General features: G+C 37.4%; 1 pseudogene; it reads right to left on the bottom strand.

The window, feature by feature from the left end:
- LOC132654317 (large ribosomal subunit protein eL42-like) overlaps positions 1–20796 on the bottom strand; it is a 182518-nt pseudogene extending 161722 nt beyond the window's left edge.
- Between the last annotated feature and the right edge of the window lie 942 nt (positions 20797–21738).

The raw sequence follows: 21738 nt of genomic DNA, 5'->3' as shown, positions 1-21738 counted from the left end.
CAGAAATAATAAAAGTCATGGTTTTGCATGTATTTCTGTGTGAATGTGATGGCCCATTTTCAGAATTCTGCACAAAGAGGAGTTTCTAGCTCATGGTGGAGGGACAGTCTAATAACTATAAAAAGCTTTGAGCAGCAGAATCGCTCACATCATGATAACCAAGTGCAAGCAATCAAAGCCCTCCATAGTTAATCCACATGGCAGGAAAGGTTGACACTTTGGGAAGGTCCATCTGGCCTCTCTACAAATGGAAACTTTATACACATGGACGGCAGCATATGCAGAGGTAGCTGAACTGACCTCTACAACGAAACAGAAATTAGCATGGGGCAGCTTTTATGACCACTAGAGCTAGCAAGTTCTTCATGATCTTCATCCAAATGGACATATGATTGCATAAAATGGGTAGTTTCTTTCTCAAGCATTTATTTGTGTGTAAAAATGTAGGATTTGTTTAACCACAGCCAACTAAAGATCTGAGACCCATATGTTACCCCATAAATGTACCGGTTAGCAATTTGTTATAAGCAAGATGCAAATATTACAATAAACATTCAGAACATTTATTCAATGAACCTTATGTTGTAAATGGAAACAACAGTATGTCAGGAAATTTCCAAATCGCGATTTCACCACTGATTCCACTCTGTGTGTATCTATGCTTGTGGGTTCTGTTACTGTCAACTTGAGAAATCACGCTCAACAGGGTTGTAAACATAAAGTAATTTGTGGATTACTGTAGAGGGAAGGAAAGAACAACAGACTGCCAGTGAAAGCTGGAGCGATCATGCAATGTTTGACTTTAAGTAGTTGACTAACTTATTAACTATATCTCAAAATAACATACACACAGTGATAGACACAGATTACATTTAGCTTAAAAATGAGATTTTATTCAGCGCTAAGTACATTGACGTTTAGACATGGGGCAGAAAATTGTAGAAATCATCATTACACCAAAGTCCTAACAAATGTGTTTTTATGGAAAAGTAGCTATTTTAAGGAATATGAGTAGATGGAGTTTGTCTATAACATCCTAAGAAGAAAGATATAAGCCATGAAAGAGCAGTGCTAAAGAGACTGTCAGCCATTAACAGCAGTCACTGCTATCTGCAGAGGACCAAGTTCAGTCTCCAACACCATGTCAGGTGGACACAACTGCCTGCAACTCCAGCACCAGAGGAACCAATGTGCTCTCTAACCATGGCAAAGTTAGCGGATGATGTTTTAGCTTTAAAGTTTTCAAACCAAACCCACAAATTTAGAACAAAAAAATATCAGAAATTAGATAATGCAATACAAATTTACGCACATGGTCTGGAGAAACGGCTCAATAATTAAGAGCACTAGCTGTTCTTCCAGAGGAGATTAGCTCAATTCCAGAACACACAGGGTAACTCAAAACCACCTTTAACTCCAGTCCCAGGGATCAGTAACACTCTTCTGGCCTTTGGGAAGACAAAGCATGAAAGTAGTACAAAGACATACAAGCAGACAAAACATCCATACACATAAAATAAATTTAATTATTTAAAAAGATACAAAAGAAATTTAGACATAAAAATGTGTTGTAATTTGAGGGAATTAAGTTTCCATTGACTAATTGCTTCTCTTGTTTACAAACAGTTGAGAAGAATTGCCAATGTTTTCAACACAATTTTGACATATGAAAATAAAATATATTTTAGAGCATATCGCCAGAAACGATATTATTTTTGTAAATATTACAGTCATTAGCACAATTTTATGACAGAAATGCTTTTCTTAGGTTGTATCCTCAACAATGAAAGGTTGACCGATGTTTTCATTTATATTTGAAAACTTAGATTATTTATTTACTTATTTATTATTTATTACAGTTTATTTACTTTCTTTCTCAACTGTATTAGCCTCCTTTATCTCCTCCCAGTCCCAACCTCCCTGTCTCTTTCTCCCTCATATCCCTCCCCTAGTCCACTGATAGGAGAAGTTCTCCTACCTTTCCATCTGACCCTAGCCTATTAGGTCTCATCAGTACTGTCTGGATCCTCTTTCTCAGTGGCCGAATAACGCCACCCTGCCAGGAGGAGGTGATCAAAGTGCAGGCAACTGAATTCATGCCAGAGACTGTGTCTGCTCCCCTAACTAGGACACCCCTATGGAGACTAAGCAACCCATAGGCTACATCTGAGCAGGGGGCTGATACTCTCCGTGGTTGATTCATCAGTCTCTGTAGAACCCCCTGGACCCGGATTTTTTGCTCATTTGGTCTCCTTGTGGAGCTCTTGTCCCTTCCAGGTCTTTTTATCCCCCTTTTTTTCCCTAAGATTCCCTGCACTCTGCCCAAAGTTTGGCTATGAGTTTCAGCATTTGCTTCAATACTATTTTGCATAATCTTTCTGAGGCCCTCAGTGGTAGGCTTCTGCCCTGTTTCCTCTCTTCTCCCACATCTGATGTCTATCCTGTTTGCCCTTCTGAATGAAGATTAGGCATCTCTCCTAGTGTCCTCCTTGTTGTTTAGCTCCTTTGGGACTATAGATTTTAGTATGTTTATCCTATATTATATGACTAATATCCACTTATAAGAGAGCATATACCATGTGTGTCTTTCTGCTTCTGGGTTACCTCACTCAGGCTGATCTTTTCTAGTTCCCATCATTTGCCTGGAAATTTCATGATTTCCTTGTTTTTAATTGCTGAGTAGTATTCCATTGTACAAATGTACCACAATTTCTGTATCCATTCCTCAGTTGAGGGGCATCTAGCTTATTTCCAAATTTTGGTTATTATGAATAAAGCTGCTACAAACATTTCTGAGCAAATGTTCTTCTTAGAAATTTTGATATATAATTTAATATTCTTTTAGTTGTAAACCATGCACAACCTAGTTTTGTTTGCTTTTTGTTGCTGTTGTTTAACTGACTTGAAACTTACTGTGTAGAGTATCCGGTCTCAAACTGATGAATATCCTCCTGCCTCTACCCCATGAGTTCTGGTTTTGTTGGGGAGGGTCATTAAAATCTCATCTTCAATGTCTTAGAAATAAAATTTGGAGACTTGTACTTTTTTATGAATATTTCCACTTCTGTCATGCCCTGATGAAGCATCTAAAAAAGAAAAGTTTGTATTTTTTTTCTGTTTTGTGTCATTTATGTTCTTCTTCCTGGATATTTTATATCTGTTTTCTTCAACCTCCTTTTACTGGTGAGGCTACAAATCTCACATTTCATATGCAAGAAACAGATTGCCTCACTCAAAATCTCAAGAAATACTTTGTGACTTATAAGATGTGACCATCCTTGAGTCAAGGTTTATAGTGGTCAGGAATAATGTTTGAAACAGAATTGTTGATTTTCTTTGGTTTGTGTATACTTAGGTGTGTGTGTGCACTCATGTGTGTATACACTAGCATGATGCCAAGAGCAATCTAGGCTGTCAACTTTACCACACTGTCCACCCATGTGATATAACATCTCTCCCTGTCCTTGATCTCACCAACTAGGCTAAGTTGGCTGGCCAGCAAGCCCCAGGAACAAATCAATTTTAACCTTCAGAGCACTGAAATGAAAGTGCCCATCACCATACTTGACTTGGCAGGTTTTTAATGGTTTCTGGGTGTGGATAACTAAATTATCCTTCTAAGCAAGTACTTTACCACCTGAACTATCTTCCTAAATTCGGGATCAATGTTTTGTCCCATTGTTGATGCAGGGGGTACCAGCAAAAGTATGTACAAGCACATGGAGGGTAAAAGTTAATACCACAAATTTGTCTTGATCACTCTTGTGCCTTTATTGCTTTGTTTCCTTTTGATCTAGGGTCTCACTGTTTAGACTTCGATGGCCTGTAACTCACTGTGTAGACCTGACTTTCCACCTTCAAACACAGATATCTGCTTGCTTAAGGCATTGGACATCATGCTCAACCACCTTGTTCTCTTGAGATGGAGTCTCTCAGAGCTCACCCTACATTACCAGTCATGGTAGCTGGATGGCTGTTGTGATTTTTTTGGTGAACCTTCATAGCTGGAATTAGTGTACTACCATGATCATCCAGTACTTACATGGATTCTGGGCATCCTAACTAATGTGTTCTTGTTTTTACACCAAACAATTTATTTCTAAGTTCATGGTTCAATTTTTTTTTGTTATTCTTTTATTTTTGACTCACTTCAATTTAACATTTTTTTTATTTTTTTTCAAATAATTTAGTTGTCCTAATTATTTTGTATATTTTTGTTGATTTTAATTAAAGTATAATTATATCATTTGTCTCTTCCCTTTCTTCCATCCAGTTCCTCCATATGCCTTTCCTCTGACTCTGGCCATACCCCATGTCAACCTCCCTCTAATTCATGACCTCTTTATAATTGTTATTATTATTTTATTGTAATTATACATTATATGCATAAATATATATGTGTGTGCTGAGTCCATTTTGTTTTGCTCATGTGAATAGGATTTTAGGACTGACACTTAGTATTAATTCCCAGTTTGGGGGCTCATCCCCATCCTTGGGGAAAACTTCTTCTCCCTCTCTCAGGAGTTATTACCGTCCTGCATTTTCTTGTCTAGGAGAAGAGACTCATGATATTTCCCTCTTTCTGTTGATATTGTCACTGTTAATCTCTCCATTCAGCACTATGTATGGCATGCTGGTTATTTCCATACAGAGTCCAACAGAGAGGTCTCTGCCCTGGGAATGAAGGTATGAAGTTATGAGCCTCCATGGCAGAGCTAGGAATTGAGGCCCTGTCCTCTGAAAGAATTAGTGCTCTCAAGTACTGAATCATCTCTCCAGTGAAGACTTCACATTGTAAAATAATAATAATAATAATAATAATAATAATGTAAGGTCAAAATTTGAATTTACAAAACAAAACACAGGAAGGTTTTGCTAAGATACAGATACAAAACAAAAACAGCCACAAAACAAGCAGCTTTATAGGAAAGTTACAACCAGTCAGGAAACAGGAATCTGTGCCTTATCCATCTCCATTTAAATTATCTGTGAGTTAATTCCTGGATTCAGTCTGTGAACCTCCCTTGTCAAGCATCTTTGAGCTGTTGACAGTTATGTCAAAGTAGCACAGGTTTGAAGAAGCTTCAGAGTTACACACAAGAGCAGAACACATTAGTCAGTCCTGTCTTCTCTTCTCTATGTTAAATAAATTGTACTTCCAAAGCCACCTAATATTGAAATTCGCCCTTGATTCCACCACAGGGCAACCTATGTATGGTTATATTTTGAAATGAATAAATAAGAACTTAAACTTGATCAATGAACTTTGATTTTCTCTTCAGCATTGCTTGAGTAAAATACAAAATTTCTGTAAATATATCTATTCTCTTTGAACACAGTCTCTATACTCACATTTTCACGAAAAACATGCTATATCAGCACTTTCTGAATTTATTAATGTATATGTATTAATAATAGCATTTATTAAATCATAAAGAGTAAATACTTAAACACAAAAGATTCTGAAAAAATTTTTACTGTTAATCTGTATATTGTGAATATATTACTAATATTCAGTCTAGAAAGAGGCTCATTGCTGGTATAAACCTACCAAGAACATTCTTAGTTGAATCTATTGAACCCAACTGTTTAATGCATTTCACAAAAGGAGAACATTCTCACCACCCTACTTGAAGCTATCTATCTATCTATCTATATCTATATCTATCTATCTATCTATCTATCTATCTATCTATCTATCTATTTATCTATCTATATCTATCTATCTATCTATCTCTATCTATCTATCTCTATCTATCTATCTATCTCTATCTATCTATCTCTATCTATCTATCTATCTCTATCCATCTATCTATCTATCTATCTATCTATCTATCTCTATCTATCTATATCCATCTATCTATCTATCTCTATCTATCTATCTCTATCTATCTATCTATATCCATCCATCTATCTATCTATCTATCTATCTATCTATCTATCTCTATCTATCTCTATCTATCTATATCCATCTATCTATCTATCTATCTATCTATCTCTATCTATCTATCTATCTATCTATCTATCTATCTATATCCATCTATCTATCTCTCTATCTATCTATCTATCTATCTCTATCTATCTATCTATCTATCTATCTCTATCTATCTATCTCTATCTGTCTATCTATCTATCTATCTATCTATCTATCTCTATCTCTATCTATCTATCTCTCTATCTATCTCTCTATCTATCTCTATCTATCTTCTATCTATATTCGTGTTTGTGTATGTAGGATATGTGGTGCATGTATATGTGCATGTATATACAAGTGTGGGGAACCAGGATTAATATTACTTCATATCAACACTGTCTTGCTGAGAGTTCCCTTGCTTCACAGGACCAGCATCAATCCACCCTAAGGGTTCTACAGACCTAATTACCTGATGCAATGCTCTTCTCTTCGGAGTTGCACAAATTAATGCTGCCACACTGAGGAACAAGCCTCTGATGTATGGATCTTAGGGGGACAAATTACATGCAAACCGAGTCACAGACTCTGCCTGGGGAGTTCCTACGGATGAAGTTGTTCTTATTTCTGAACAACTTATTTCATAACAGAAACAGTTGTCTGTCACTCTTGGCACACTAAATATAGGATAGGTTTTTGTAGACATATAATGCCACAAGTCTACTATTGCATCATATAGAACAACTTCACCAAACGATACATTCCTGTTCTCTGTCTACTCATTTCCCCTCGTCTCCACTAAACCTAACACCTCTTGATCATTTAATTGATGCCATACTGTCTTCTTTTCCTAATAATCACAGTATTTGAACAAGATAGTGTACAGTTTTGAAATGCATTAAGTCCTTCCTTCTAAAGGCTCAAGTCTTAGTCTACAGATATAGGTTGGAAATCAGCAGATTGAGAGGAGAAAACGTTCAAATTCATTTAATTCCATTCTTATGTGGTGCACCAGCATTCAAGTGACCTTTGTACACTATGTTCTGGATTTGTGACAGGCCGGCATATAGTCTTAATCTCCCTCAATCCTACTGGTTTTTTTTTCTATGGCAATCACCCTCATCTAACACAGTTCTCAGAAGACTAGCTCCTTCACCTGCATGTACTGTGCCCACCCAGTTTCCTGAATGATACCACCATCACCCTTGGAACGTATATGTATCTATACATGCACTCCTTTCTGCTAAAGGCAATAAATCTCTATATTCAAAACAACCATCATACCTGGCAGTTTCTGAGTTCAAAGTATTTGCCTTCAAAGAATGACAAGGCTAATCCAGACTGAACTGATTTGGGGTGGATGTACAATGAGCTAAATTTTTGTCTTCAAGTAAACTTTTAGGAGAATTCTCACTTTACCATCTTATGCCTATGTACAGTTAGGAGTGCATGTGATTAGAGCCAGGTGCATTGTGAGGTAGGACATCAACAGAAAAACAATACTATTATATGACCTAGTCTATCAGTTAGAAGAGAGAACATCCATGCTAAATTTTACAGTAATCAAAACTTTTTCTTGAATCCCATAAAAGGGATCTTCAAACAGTATTTGTGGTCCTTGAGTACTCTCACTCATGTTGTCTGCATGGTTTTTGTTTCTGCTTTCTTCCGTTGCCTGGCTTATCTAGTTGAGAATTTTTTAAGATATCAGCAACATGGGCTGTCTATTGTAACATCAACAGTCCTTTGTGTTTGCACAAGAACATCAATCAGTTTTCATCCTTTGCTGCTCTCTGCCTCCTTGTGGGAAATACTGCAAGTTGAATGCCCCATACTATTGGCAGAAGATTGTCCATTTCCACATCTGGTTTCAAAGCTACTACCTAGTTTCCTGTATGTTAGAACTAAGGTAAGTTCTCCGTGGCAGTTTCACAACTTTCCTGTCATACCTCTGGTTTGTTGTTGCCTCTTCTCTGTATTGGCCAGAACTTTCTTGGTATAATTGGTATGATAATGTTCCTTTTAAAAACGTATGTGCATGTGTTTGACATGCTTGGGGGGGCATGCCTCAGTGCACATGGGGAGGAAAGAAGATGACTTATTATGTCAATCTTTGTCTTCCGTATTGCTTTATTTACTGACGCATGAAACAGGATAGTTGACCAGTGAGTTTAAGGATTCTCTTATCTCTATCTCCCACCTCACTGGAGGAACCTTAGGACTACACATGTGTATGCTTCCACACCTGATTTTGATATGTTCTGGGTATCTCTTCAGTGTTAATACCCACTGAGCCATCTCCCCATTCCTCTATAGTTGTATATCTATATACAGTATGTTGCAAATGTATAACAACGTATGTTATGCCAAACTAGGACACAAAGCATTTATCAAGATATATACTTCCCTTAGAAATCTGCCGAAATATTCACACAAGACATAAACTCAACTCAACCGTATTGATTTTAAAAACAAAAAAAAAAAAATGAGTATGTGCTCATGGTCATTCAGACTGATAAAATATCAAAAAAAAAAAAAAAACACACACACCCAAATAAGTAGTTATCTTTTTCTGAGTAAGCTCTGACCTTTTAATGAGAGCATGTTTTCTCTTGTAGCTCCAAGTTCTCAGAATTACAACTCAGACTCAAAATATATTTACAAATACCTAAGTCATATAGCAAGGCCCATTTCCATACTAGTTAATAAGTGAAAGTAACCCATTTATACTAATATACATTCTTCCATTGGCTGGTTATCTCTGCTCAGGTATCATGTGCATGTTCTCCTCACATCTTCCCTGGTGGCCCTCCCATGTACCTTGCTCTATCCCAGAATTCTTTCTGCCCTACATGACGTCCTGCTTTCAGTTCTACCTTTTCCTATAAGATATAGATGGTTTTTTTATTTGATGACAATGAACTTATACAACAAACAAGATAGTCTCTCTGCATAGTCTTTTACAATCTGACCCTCATTCTTTTAGCACACTCTTATCTCATGCTAAAATCGTTGAAGAGTCAGAGAACACTTAGTATGAGAAGAAGAAGAAAAAAAAAAAAAAAAACAGCTAGATGACCATGCATAAGGTTGTAGTTCCCAAGACAACTGACCTAGCAACAGTATTACACTTTTCTCAGTTCTACTGTACTTGACAATGTGTGAGTGTGCGTGTGTGTGAGTGTGTGTGCAGAATGTGTGTATGTGTGTATTTATCCAGTTGAATTGAGGGGACTTCAGAGACTCAATTCCTCCTAGACAATTCCCTTTCCAACTATTTTATCCAGGCAATAAGGTTCAAGACTATTTCTTATTTCTTTCTGATTGTTAGCTATTAAGCAGTAAAATTTAAGCCTGAAAGGAGCCCTGTGCCCTGTTCTGTCCCTTTTCATCGGGCTTTCTGGAAAAGTGTTCAATCAATGATCAGTTAATAAAATATGTCTCACAGACAGACACAGATGGACCAACCGGCCAATGAACTGTGGTATCAAAGAGTGCAACTTTCAAGCAAAGAAGAAGCAATGTGAATAAAGAAAAGATGGAGCAGAGTCGAGTACCTGAACCTAAGAAATATAAGCTTACACATCTAGAATGAAAAAGAGACTCCCAGTCTATAAATACTTAGTCTAAAGTGTCTACACAAATCAATAAAAAATGTAGAGCCTCTAATAACTAATGTCTTCACAGTTACTTCCATGCTCCCTCCTTAACAGAGTTCCCAACCCTGCCATCAATGGCACTAATGTCATGTATGCTGTCTATTAAATTTGGAAAAGAATTGTTCTGTCTACCCACATGAAAAATTCATTGCTCCCTGTACTGTAACTGGCTTTGTGTTTAATACAGGTATATCTTACTTGTCAAATCGCTTTTGGGGGTTCAGTTTTTTTTTAATTCCCTTCTTTTATGTATTATCTTATTACATCTTTAACTGTTGGTGCTTATTTTTTTATTTGACACTCAATGAATTTTCTCTTGGTCTGCCTTTTTAGCACTGGCTGGTGTTTTATAGTATATTGATTCCCAATATTTTAAACTGACCCACTGTGGCTGTAAGGCTCATACTGGAAAGTAAGTTGTTTACATTTCACGGTGAATAGCAGATAAATGAAATAATAAAGTTTGTAGGGTGCTGAGGAACAAACTAAGCCAAATTCATGTTTGCTCTCAAGGATATAAGCCACGGAGCTTAGGACAAGCTAACTTCATAAGGTAGAAACAGTGAAGTGGTTTGGGGCAGCAGGCTCTTATTTTAGACATTTGAAATAGTGAAGAAAATTTACAAAAAAAAAAAATTTAAAAAAGCACTATTCAAAATAGAGAGTGTAATAAATGTTAATCTTAACATTTATTGAAAAACCTGGGGCTAAAGAGACGGTTCAGCTGTTAAGAGCACTTGCTGTTTTTTTTTTTTTGTTTTTTTTTTTTTTTTAAATGACCTGAGTTCGGCTCCCCTCACCCACATGGTAGCACATAACCATCTGTAACTCCAGTGGCAGTGGATCCAACACCCTCCTTTGGCCTCTGTGGGCACATCAATACATAGTGCCCATACATACACAGAGACAAAGGACTCAACCATGTTAAATACAAATGAATGCAATTTTAATATATAAGTATATAATATTTATATATACTGCATAGTATATATAAATACCATTCATCAATAGATATCTATCCAATCTATCCATTGATAAATATAACTAGATATAGACATAGGTATAGATAGATATATTCCTGAACTTTATCTGGCTAAATTTCCATTCACCTTCTGTGATGGTTTCTAGCTCTGATCTTCAAGGAATCATTAGTTTGTTGTTTGTTTGTTTGTTTGAAACAGGGCTTCTCTGTGCAGCCTTGACTCTCCTGGACTTGCTTTGTAGGCCAGCCTGGCCTGGAACTCACAGAGGTCTGCCTTCCTCTGCCTCCCTGAGTGCTGGAATTACAGGTGTGAGCCACCGCACCTGAATCAAGGAATCTGTTAGTATTCTTTCCCTGTCAAATGTAAATAATACTGCAGTAAAAATTTTGAACATTGCTCAACTCATAAGTCAGTGACAGATGTCATTTATAGTTTTTATTATACTTAGACAAAAAAGACCTGTGTGCCCAAATTCTATAAGGAAAAGTTTATATATTGGACCTAATTTCTATAATTTTCTTTTGAAATAAACATCATATGTCACCTACAGAGTAGTGCCATTTTATTCCCATGACTCAAGAAATGATTGAACTTTATCATAAAGTCAGCATTAAGTTTGCAGTTAAAGTTGGCCATCTGGTTCCTCAAAGAACTTATTCATACTCTTTGATGACACTGATAATGACAAATCCTAATGTGTGGGCTCAAAAACCCACTTTTCCAAATAGCACATGGTAGGGCTACATATCATTCCTAATTTTTCTTCAGTAAGTTGGCAGAGGTCTTACCAAGGAGTAGACAATAGGCTGAACAATAGGCCTAAATGAAATTAATTTTAGCTTTGCCTTTCTTTGAGCCTAACATTCTTCCTGAATCCATTTTTTTTAAGCATTACTGGCAAATATGCTAAGCTCCAGTTAGCATATTTGTACAGTCACTAAAATTGACTTGTGTACCCATAATCTTAGCATTTTAGAGGTTAAGACACAAAGATCACAAATTTGAAGCCCACTTGACTTGTGTAGAGAGACCCTACCTAAACAACAACAATCAAATGGCAACAATAGATAGAAATGAAGAGGCCAGGAAGAACAAAGAGACAGGAGTGGAGAGGGAAGAGTAATGGAGACAGGATGAGAGAATAGGGGAAGGGATGGGAGACTCGGGGATGGGCAGGGCGAGGAGGGGCAGGGCTGGGGTGGCCTGGAGTGAGGCTAGGTGGAGCGGGGCAAGGCAAAGTGAGGGTTTAAAGAGAAGAAAGGTTGGGAGTTGCAAACAGTGTCCTCTGTTCTCAAGGATATTGTTTGTGTGTTAAACTCTGTAGACCACCTAAAGTAGAAGAGGTTTCTGAGTCCTGTCCTTGTATAGACAGTGTAACCTTCCTCTCAATACCATCCTGCTCTGCACTGGGTCTGAAGATAGTTCTGAAATGTAAGTTTTGATTTGACATAATAAATAACAGTAGCTTTTCTCCTGTGGTTGTGGATGTCAAGTTGTACTACTTTAAGCATTCTTAAAATACCTCATGTCTTAGCTTTAGGACAGTGGCCAGTGAGAAATTTCTCTGAACTGCCTGCTGTTCTCATGCATGCAGGCTGTTAAGTGAGGAGCCAGACTGAGCAAGTGGGCTTCACATACAGAAGAGCACAGGTGAACAGCGGCAAAGGAAGACCACTCTGAAGGTGAAGGTGACCCAGAGAATCTGTGACTTGAACACAATATCACACAAGAGGAGACTGGTGCAGAGCTTAAGGAATTTATTATTTATATGCATTATTTCTTATGACATTAGATTAAACCTCAGTATCTTTGTGTTTTGTAAGTGACCATTACGACGGTTCATATATATCAGGCAGGAAATAGCATTGTGGCACTTCCCAAATTTTTTCTTGGACCTGATGTCAGTTGAAGTGACCCAACTGGCAGAAAAAGAGTTTGACTGCCTTATCAGTGATGACCCAGTTTGAAGGTGACCCAATCTTAAAAAAAAAAAAAAAAAAAAAAGGCAAATACCTATATTAGGTTTTGTTCTAGAATACAGGGACTATTCTTGTAAAATAATAGATCTTTAGGAGTCATGAAGGGAGCCCTGCCCCCACACATGAATGACTGTACAGAATGTGTACATAGCACACACACTGACACTAAAGCTAGGCAAACTCCCATTTGGTTTGATTCAGTGTTCAGTAGCCAGCTGTTTCCCTTTATACACTGTGATTTTACTTTTCAGTAAGATTCTTTCATGGAACCCCGACAGAAACCAAGAAGGGAGTTAGAAATCCAAAGTGTAGAGACAGTTTCTATTGTCAACTCAGAACATTCTGTGGTCAGACACACACCGGGAAAGTAGAATGCAAATAATGACAGCATTTTCTCCCTTTCAAATCAAATTCCTTACAAGAGTGCTAATGTTATTTTAAATATCTTATTTATTCTCTATTAATATACATCGCCAAGCTCTTAAACTCCCAACAAAATGAATGAAAACGGATATGCCTTCTTGATTGGTATGTGAGAAAGCCCGTGGAATGCGTAATACAAAAATCTCTACAGGCAAAACGTTTTATAAGCATGTTTAAAAGGGGAATCTATCAAGACATTTCTATATGCGACTGATTGCTTGCTTGTGTTCTGTGAAGAACAAAACTTCAGCTCAAAATGGAAATCATACAGGAATCATAAAAAAGCCACAACCCAACCCTGTTACCACAGCAATTAAGACTTTAAAAGTAAAATCATTCTTCTTCTGCCTTTCTTTTTTAAAAGATAATTTAATGGGCCTAACAATTTGGGAATGCCCTTAGTTAGGATGCTTCAGGTAAATTTTATGCCAGATTTTTTTTTTTTTTCAAAAATGCTCCTTTTGGGTATGTGCTAAGTCCCTCCTTTAATTAAGCCTTCTGGGGTTTCAATGTGTTGATCTCATTTAAACTCCTATCAGCACAATTAGATGTATGAAGCCGTGTGAGATAAGTGATGTACACAAAAACATTTGCAGATATAAGGCTTTATCCTCACAGGCTTAGATTTTTCTCTTTCCATTAAAAAAAAAAAAAATCCAGGCTCAAATAAAGAAAAGAAAAAAAAAATTGATTATTTCCAGCTTGTCATACATCTCATTTGGAGTGGGTCAGACCTCTCCATTCACAATTACCACTAGTTAATCTTATCAGAGAAAAATTCAATTACATTTATCAAGGTTATTTCATAGGCAGGAGCTATTCGTTTTTTAAAAAGCATTTTAGTGTTAAGAATGTTAGCATTGTGTTCCTTCAATTTTAAAATAAAAATAAATAATAAATAATGGAAGCATGCTTCCATATGCATGTTATTAATGTGGGGTTGTAATGAGTAATATTTGACAGCTTTGTTAAACAGGATTATTAATACATAGATTATAGAAGTTTAGGAGAGAGGCTCATAACTTAATAGACTTCAATTCTCAGCCTACACTGACATTTTAAAAAATCTAGTTTCAAATTTGATAACAGATTACCAGCTAGGCTGGAAGCCAAGCACCTGATTAAGGCAATTTAAATGCTTGCAAAGTGGTGAGATTAAAATCAAATAAGTGCCGATTTTTTTTTTCCCTGCTTCACTTATCTTTCCCTGGATTCGTTCCTTAACTACCAGGTGGTAGAGGACTCTGGGTAATTTTCCTCTGCGCCAATTACCCCAGGATGGTTTTTAGGGTGATGCAGAATAATTACTGCACTATCAATCCAAAATGGGCTGCTTAATGTGTTTAAGAGAGATTTTGAGCCTTAGCAGGGAAGCTGCCTGAAGCGTGCTCTGCCTGCCTTGCCAAAGCCCGCTCGGCCTACTCGGATAGTTAACTGTTCAGCGAGAAGGCAGCACACACCCAAGGTGAAAGAAAACAAGGAAAACTCCTGGGAAGCTGTGGGAAAGTTAATGAGCTGCTCCAACGTGTGGCAGGCTGCAGTCGCAGGTGGCTGACAAAGCTAGGCAGGTTAAGAAAATAATATTTATCACCCAGCTGCCAGGGCTGTCTTTATCAAAACTCTTTCTAAAATCCATACAAGACGAAGAAAAACGGGCTTTAAAAAAAATAAAAAGATTTCGAAGAGAAACAAAAACAAAAAGCTGCAAGCAGCTGTGATTCAATGGTCTACCCTTGCTGATGGCTTGAAAAGAAATCAGGAGAGAGCAATTGAACCTGACGGAATTTTAAAAAACATTTTCCTGCAAATAAAGTGGGGGAATGACAAACAATGAGATGGGGATTATTTATTTAAAAATCAGAATTAAGCTGCAACTCTGAAATGACACTACTAAATTCTATTTGGTAGCAACCTCAAATTAAGCAATGCCTTCCATCTGCTGTGCCCGCTCTGAATTTCGTTAATTATCGTTATTTGAATGTAAATTTTGAGATTTAGCCAGTTTGCCCAAAGAGGCACAATGGTAATTTAAAATAAAAAATAAAGAAATCATTGCACATAAAGGGGCTGCTTTTTGTTTCCTTCATTTAGTTATTTCTTTATATTGGTCTTCAAATGGTATGTGTCTGGTCTGTCTTCAATGTGGTGAGGGCTTTTTTTTTTAATTATTTAATCAAAGCCTGATTTATGATTTAGCTTAACAGATGGTTTGTGATACTGTGAGTCAAAGTGTTTTATTTTAGAGCAAGCTGGCATTTGAGATGGTGCTGTGTGTGTGTGCTTGTGCAGGCACGCCTGTGCGAAACTGCTTTGCCGTGGGGGTACCCGGTCCTCTCGCGGTGTGCATCTGGAAATGTGGGCTCCTGGGGTTGACCCCGTAGTGTGGGCTCCTGGGGTTGACCCCGTAGTGAAGTATCCCACACAAAACTGACTGATAAAGATAGCTAGTCCTGGCTTCTAAGCCTCGTAATCGGCCTCGTCTTCAAGGGAGAAAGGAGGAAAATCAGAGTCGAGGGGAACACTCTCTGTCCTGTGTTCTAAGTACACACGTCAAACTCCATGTTAGGAAGAAAACCGTTGGTAGAAAATGGACGCCCATCCATCCTGACAGATGCCCTAGCTTGTACAGAGAGGCTCCCGCACACTCCATTTAAGATTATCACATTACACCATATTTACTTCTGAGGTCTCTCATAATTATATATGCACTTGAAAATCCCCAGGGTTTCAGCGGCTGTGTCACAGATTCAGACTCAAACATTTCCATTTGATGTGCAAAGTGAGAAGTACTCTGTAGTGGTGAGACAATTATCTGATTCTACTAATAAATGACTGCACTACTCGTCATTTTTAATTGAACAATTATGGGATAGTACACTGTCAGTTGATTGTACGAGTCATTTCATAAATGTCAAAAATCTCTTTAAATGAATTATGAAGCTCCAAAATAACTCCGGCAATCAGCCAGCAATAACACAATAATCTGTTTACCCTGTTGTCAGCTCAACTCTTACCATTTTATGGAGGAGAAGAGGCTAAGAGAAAACCAGAAATCAGTGGTAGAGAACTTTCTTGAGGGTTTATGACTAGCTAAGATGAAGTAACTTGCCATACTGTAACTGCAAGGGCATTGCATACTCTCAGTAGCTTGCCCATGTTTAGAACACCTGTGTCATGGGTGGGACATGTGGATGGTCAGTGGACTCTTGAGCCTAGGGTCGTACGCTTTGTGAAAGCTCCCCTTCCCCCGACTCTGCCTTCCTCAGTCCTTGTGTTTGGTTGACTCAGACCTCGGCACCCTCTTCCACTTCAGTTTAAACTGAATATGCCAGATTATTCTTTGTCATCCAATAAATTTTATTTTAAAAGTTAGACTAAGGAGAGATGCCAATGGCTGCCCTTTCATCATATTTTCTCAAACCATGCTGTTGGCACGGGACAAGTCTGACACGTGTCTAGATACGTTAATATTTTCTGTTCTATGTGTTGGGGTGTGGTCAGTGATTATCTTTCACTTAAAAGGAAAGTTAACTGTCACAATAAATGTTTGGAAGATGTCATGAGAATTTTATTATAAAACAAATACTTTGGAGGCATTACATTTCTTCAAAAGAACACTCTAACTTTATAAGCTGGATATTTAAATTTTATTTACTTTTTTATTTATTACAATTTATTTACTTTGTATTCCAGCTGTATTTTTAATGTATTGTTTTTGATACATCTTTTTATCCCTTCACTTTCTACTTGGTTGCCTCCTTCATTATATGAGCTGTCGTTCTTTCCTATGATCTTCAACAATGAAGGAATAGGCAGAGATCTTTATGTGCATTTTCAGATAAAGGTTTCCTTTATTAATTTCTTTGTAGAATACAAATGTCGAAGAGAAATACAGAACTGATTTTGTACCTTATTAGACTAGGACAATTTAATTCAAATGCCTTTCATCGAAACCGTTCACTACTTTTTCCTGATGAGTATGTGAATAATCATGGCTTAACTGCCCGTCACTTAACACATTTGGAAGACAGGGAGCTGTGCTTCTCTTCTGCTCTTGAGATGCTCTATTAGTTGGTGGATGATAACACAGAATATGGGTTTTGTGTTATCTAAATCATTCTCCTGAACTCCTTCCTTAACACTCCTCAGACATACAGTATTAGCTATCTTTAAAAATAAATAAAGATTCAATCCAAAACAAATTATCATAAGCAGAAAGAACGGGAAGGAGCCTGAGAAGGCTCAGAGGGTGAGGTCCTTTGCCACAAAGGCTAATGACAGAAGTAGAGAATGAAGGGAGTAGAGGACTCAGTCCTGAAAGTTGCCCTCTAACCTCTGCTCACTTGCTCTATTGTGTGCGTAAACATAAAGACTCCCCCACATACAAGTAATATATAACGAAACACTTAACAGAAGGAAATCATGAAGAAAGACATAAAGCGCATTATCGAGCAACCCATCTTGCAATATTTAAAAATGAGGATGAGTGAGACCATTATTTCTAACAAGACCAGTCTAACAATGGGGATCCTATGATTCTCTTATCACATTCACCATCAGCAGTGTATGCAGACCAAACTTAGCGGAGCAAAGCAAAACCTCAATAAGGCCCACAGAGTGTCATCAGAGAGCTGAAAGAAAGAGAAGAAACTAAATATGTGCTGTATGGTAGGTGAACTGACACAGCACTGGATGAGTCAGTCAGGGCTGACAGGGGCCATGACCTTAAATGACAAACTCCTCACCTGCCCTGCCCTTACTCTTCTGTACAGTGTTGTCTATAATGACTGTCACCTTAGAAACATCTCTGGAAATTATTTACTCATATAGTTTCTTGTAAGCTTTATATAAACTTAGAGTTTAGAAAACACAGTGAATTTTTGTTTATCCATTAAGAGAGCGTTTGGTACCTCATTGTACTCTCTACTTCCAAGACATTAAATTTATTGATATAAAACTTTACTGATTATGCAAATATTTATTAGATGCTATTCTTTTATGCTTCTAATATACTGCCTTTAAATCACATCAATTGTAATGTTTATTCTCAATACAAAAAATACTAGAAACTGAACTATGTAATCTTTAGTTTACACTGAATATGATTGAATAACAATAATATAATCTTGATTGTAGCAAAAGCTTGCCAGTGTTCTATCTGCATTGCAGCCATTTCTGTTACCAAAATTGTAAAAAATGAAACTTAGCACAAAATCCAGTGTATGCTGTTGTATACATACATATATATATGTATATATTTGTGTGTATACATGTACATACATGATGTATAAACATATATATTATGAAAAGCAACAATTTATAAATAAAAATGTAATTGGACATTATCTATGTCAATCCTCTGCTCCCAAATTATAAAGTATTGTATTTGTTTCATTGAGTAAATATCACACACACACACTCACACACTTACAGACACATAGACACATACAAATACTTACACACATACCTGTAAAGTTCAGATATGTCTTTCTAAAATATACTTAACCAGCCATATATTTTAAAGTAAATTTAAATTCAATGAACTAAAAATAAAACTTATCCAATAAGCTGTTAAATTACAAAAGTTAAATGAGAACATTAGGAAACACACACACAAGGATCTAGGGAGGCAGCTCCACGTATAAAGATCCTACCATCTGAGTGTAAGCCTCCACGTTCACACAGAAAGCCTTGTGCAGCAGCAGCTGCCTGTAACCTCATCCCTGCTAGGGTGAGACAGGAGGATCTTTGGGCTTTACTGGCCGGAAGTTAGCTGAGTCTTTGAGCTCCTGGATCAGTGTGGTACCCTGCCTCAAGAATAAGGTGAAGAGCAATTGAGGAAGAAAACTGATCTGAAACTCTATCTCCACACACACATATAAACCTCCACACACATGCACCTACACAAGTATGAACACTCACACAATGCACCTGAACACATGAACACACACACACATCCACCTGTACACATATGACCCTCCCCATACATGTACCTGAACATATATGAACATATACACATATAACTGTACATATATGCACACCTACACACATGCACCTGCACACAAATGAACACACACACACATGCACAAGAATCGCAGTCAACATTTAGCAAGTGAATTTTAAAATAATGAAATTCTAATTTTAAAAATTTTCCCTGTTTTTAATTAACTCCTTCAATCTTGCTTCTCCATCTTCTACCAATCCCTAATGCGGTCAAATTTGTAGTGATGAGTTTCAGTGTTGCTTCTCTAGTTGTGTCATAAAGGATGCATTTTAAAACATAGAGAACCATGCTAAGAAATTTAAATGAATTTAACAACCACATGGAGTGTCTCCTTACAATATAACCATTAAAATACCAATCAGGGATTCAGGAAGCATGGGCTGATTGAACAGATGGTAACTCTCCAGCTCGTGCCCTGATCTCTTAAAAGGCTGGAGAGTATATATAGAGAGAGAAAGTTATTAAGAAAAGATAGCTAAGATAGATGGGGTTTTAAAGCATTTGCAAGATGCTAAAATGCAATGAATTGTGTCTTATAAGCACTGTTTGGAGAGCCTTCTGCATTATTTAAAGCTACAATAAAATATTTTTTTTTCCTTTTAAAGCTCATTTTTTTCAATACATTAGCCATAAAACTGAAACAATAATTAGAGGCTAGGGCTGGTAGGTATCAATTTCTAAAGCTTAGAAATGCAGGCATGTTGCAGGCTGTCCTTAGATACTTTAAAAGCAAAGCACAATGTCTGATACCTTCAGGTAAGTGACTGTTGGCAGAAATGAGTAGACTCACCATTTGTCTGAATCCGATCTTCACTGCTTCTGGTCTTTGTAGCATATAGATGCTCCCTTTTCCCTCTCCTCCACCCTCATCTTCCTCCCTACGACCATCTTCCTTGGCACCTCTTCTTTCTGACTTTTTCAGCGATATGTCCTGGATCCACTGTTTTCAGTATCCATCAAGTAGCTAAAGCCACTCATCTCCACATAAAAACTTTGTGTGAATTTAGGTTGCTACCCTGACTGTTGCTTAGGTTTTTGATGAGGAACCCATTAAGTAATTCTGAAACTGAGACAGCACACTGCTTGGGCATTCCTTCCAACACTGCTTCTAGAATATTCGCAGTCTGTGATTAAATTTTCTCAGTTTCCAGTCTGATTTTTCCAATTGTCTCCTGGACATTCTCTAGGTCATTTTTATTATCTTGGCACAGAAGTTTCAATAAAGCCCCAAATACAGTCTCATATTTTTTTCTCCATCAAACCATTATTCCTCTATCTCATTCTCCCTTACTGCTTTCATTCTTGCCTAGTTTTCTTCCTTTCTTCTGTCCCTTTTTTCTTTCTCTGTTTCCCCTCCCTTCATCTTTTCATTCTTTTCTTTCCTTTCACTAATGAGTTAAAACATAACACCTTTGGCAGGAGGGGTAAGAGATCTATCATTGAACCTTACCCCAATTCTCTTTCTATTTTTGTTTTGAAACAGGATTCTGGCAAAGCTCAGGCCTCAGATTCCCAAATAGAACTTTAGCTATGTACTATCAGGCCTGAACCCTTTTTTCCTTCTCTTCTTTTCTCTCCCCCTTCCCTTCTTTTTCTTTCCCTTACCTTCCTTTCCCTTCCCCTCCTTTCTCACATCACCTCCCTTCCCTCTCTTATCTTGCCCTCCTTTCTACTCCCCTCTCTCCCCACTCCACTTCCCTTCCCTCCTCTCTTCTCTATCTTTTCCAGTCCTCTCCACTCATCTTCTCCCATTCACTATCCTCTCATCTTAACCTGACTTCTCCCTTCAGCTCTTCTCTCCTGCCCTCTTACTTTCTTACCCCCTCCCCCTTCCCTCTCCTCTTTTCTCCACTCTCCTCTGCCCCTATTCCTGACTGGATTTTTAATCAATGCAGACTGGCTGCTCTATTCAGATCCCTCTTGTCACCTTCCTTTTGCTAGATCCAATACTTTCATCACAGAGTCTTTCCAGAGTTACCTCATAGCTCTTTCTCCTTTGACTTGCTCCCACCAGAATGAAGTTACTTTAAGTGAATGACCTATATTAATAGATTCTTCCAACCATCTAATCTTCCCTATTACTACATGTTTTATAATTCTTACTAATTGTTTAACATTGTTCTTATCATTTAATTTGTCACTATAAGTCCTCTTTTTAGATACATATTTTCTGTATACTGTCCTGTTGAAAATTAGGGTCCTTGTTATTTTACAAGGAAAGGCAATCATTCAATATGCATTTTAAAAATTAAAATAAAATAATCGTTTCACATTTCAGAATAATATTCTTAGTACATTTTTGCAAATAATTCATATAAACTTTTTCAATTTCCCAGACTCCTCACCATTCTCTAGTACATGATGCTCTTCCAATAATTCCAGCCTTCATGAAAGTATCTCACTTGCAGGCACCAACATTTCCTATCTCCTATCTTGTCCTCTTCCTTCCCCTTCTCTCCCCTCTCCTCCCCTCTGCTCTACTCATGCCTCCTATCTTCTCCTCTCATCCCCTCCCCTCTCAGCCCCTTGTTCTCATCTCCCCTCCCCTTCCTTCTCCTCCCCTCCTCTCCTCTCTTCTCCTTTGTATTTGTTGGATGATTGGTTTTTGTTTTGTTTTGTTTTGTATTTTTACCTCAGCATACATTTTTCCCTGTAAATTTTATAGGAGATTCTGTAAGGATTTCCTGATTCAATCAGGCAGTTGGCACCGTTAACACACACCTTGCTCTCATGTTCTACTCAGCAATATAGGTATTTTCATTTTATAATATAACAAAAT

The sequence above is a fragment of the Meriones unguiculatus genome, chromosome 5 (assembly GCF_030254825.1).
Source record: "Meriones unguiculatus strain TT.TT164.6M chromosome 5, Bangor_MerUng_6.1, whole genome shotgun sequence".
Classification (NCBI taxonomy): Eukaryota; Metazoa; Chordata; class Mammalia; order Rodentia; family Muridae; genus Meriones; species Meriones unguiculatus.
Note: the sequence above shows the minus strand (reverse complement) of the source record. Positions and strands in the feature narration are given on the sequence as shown.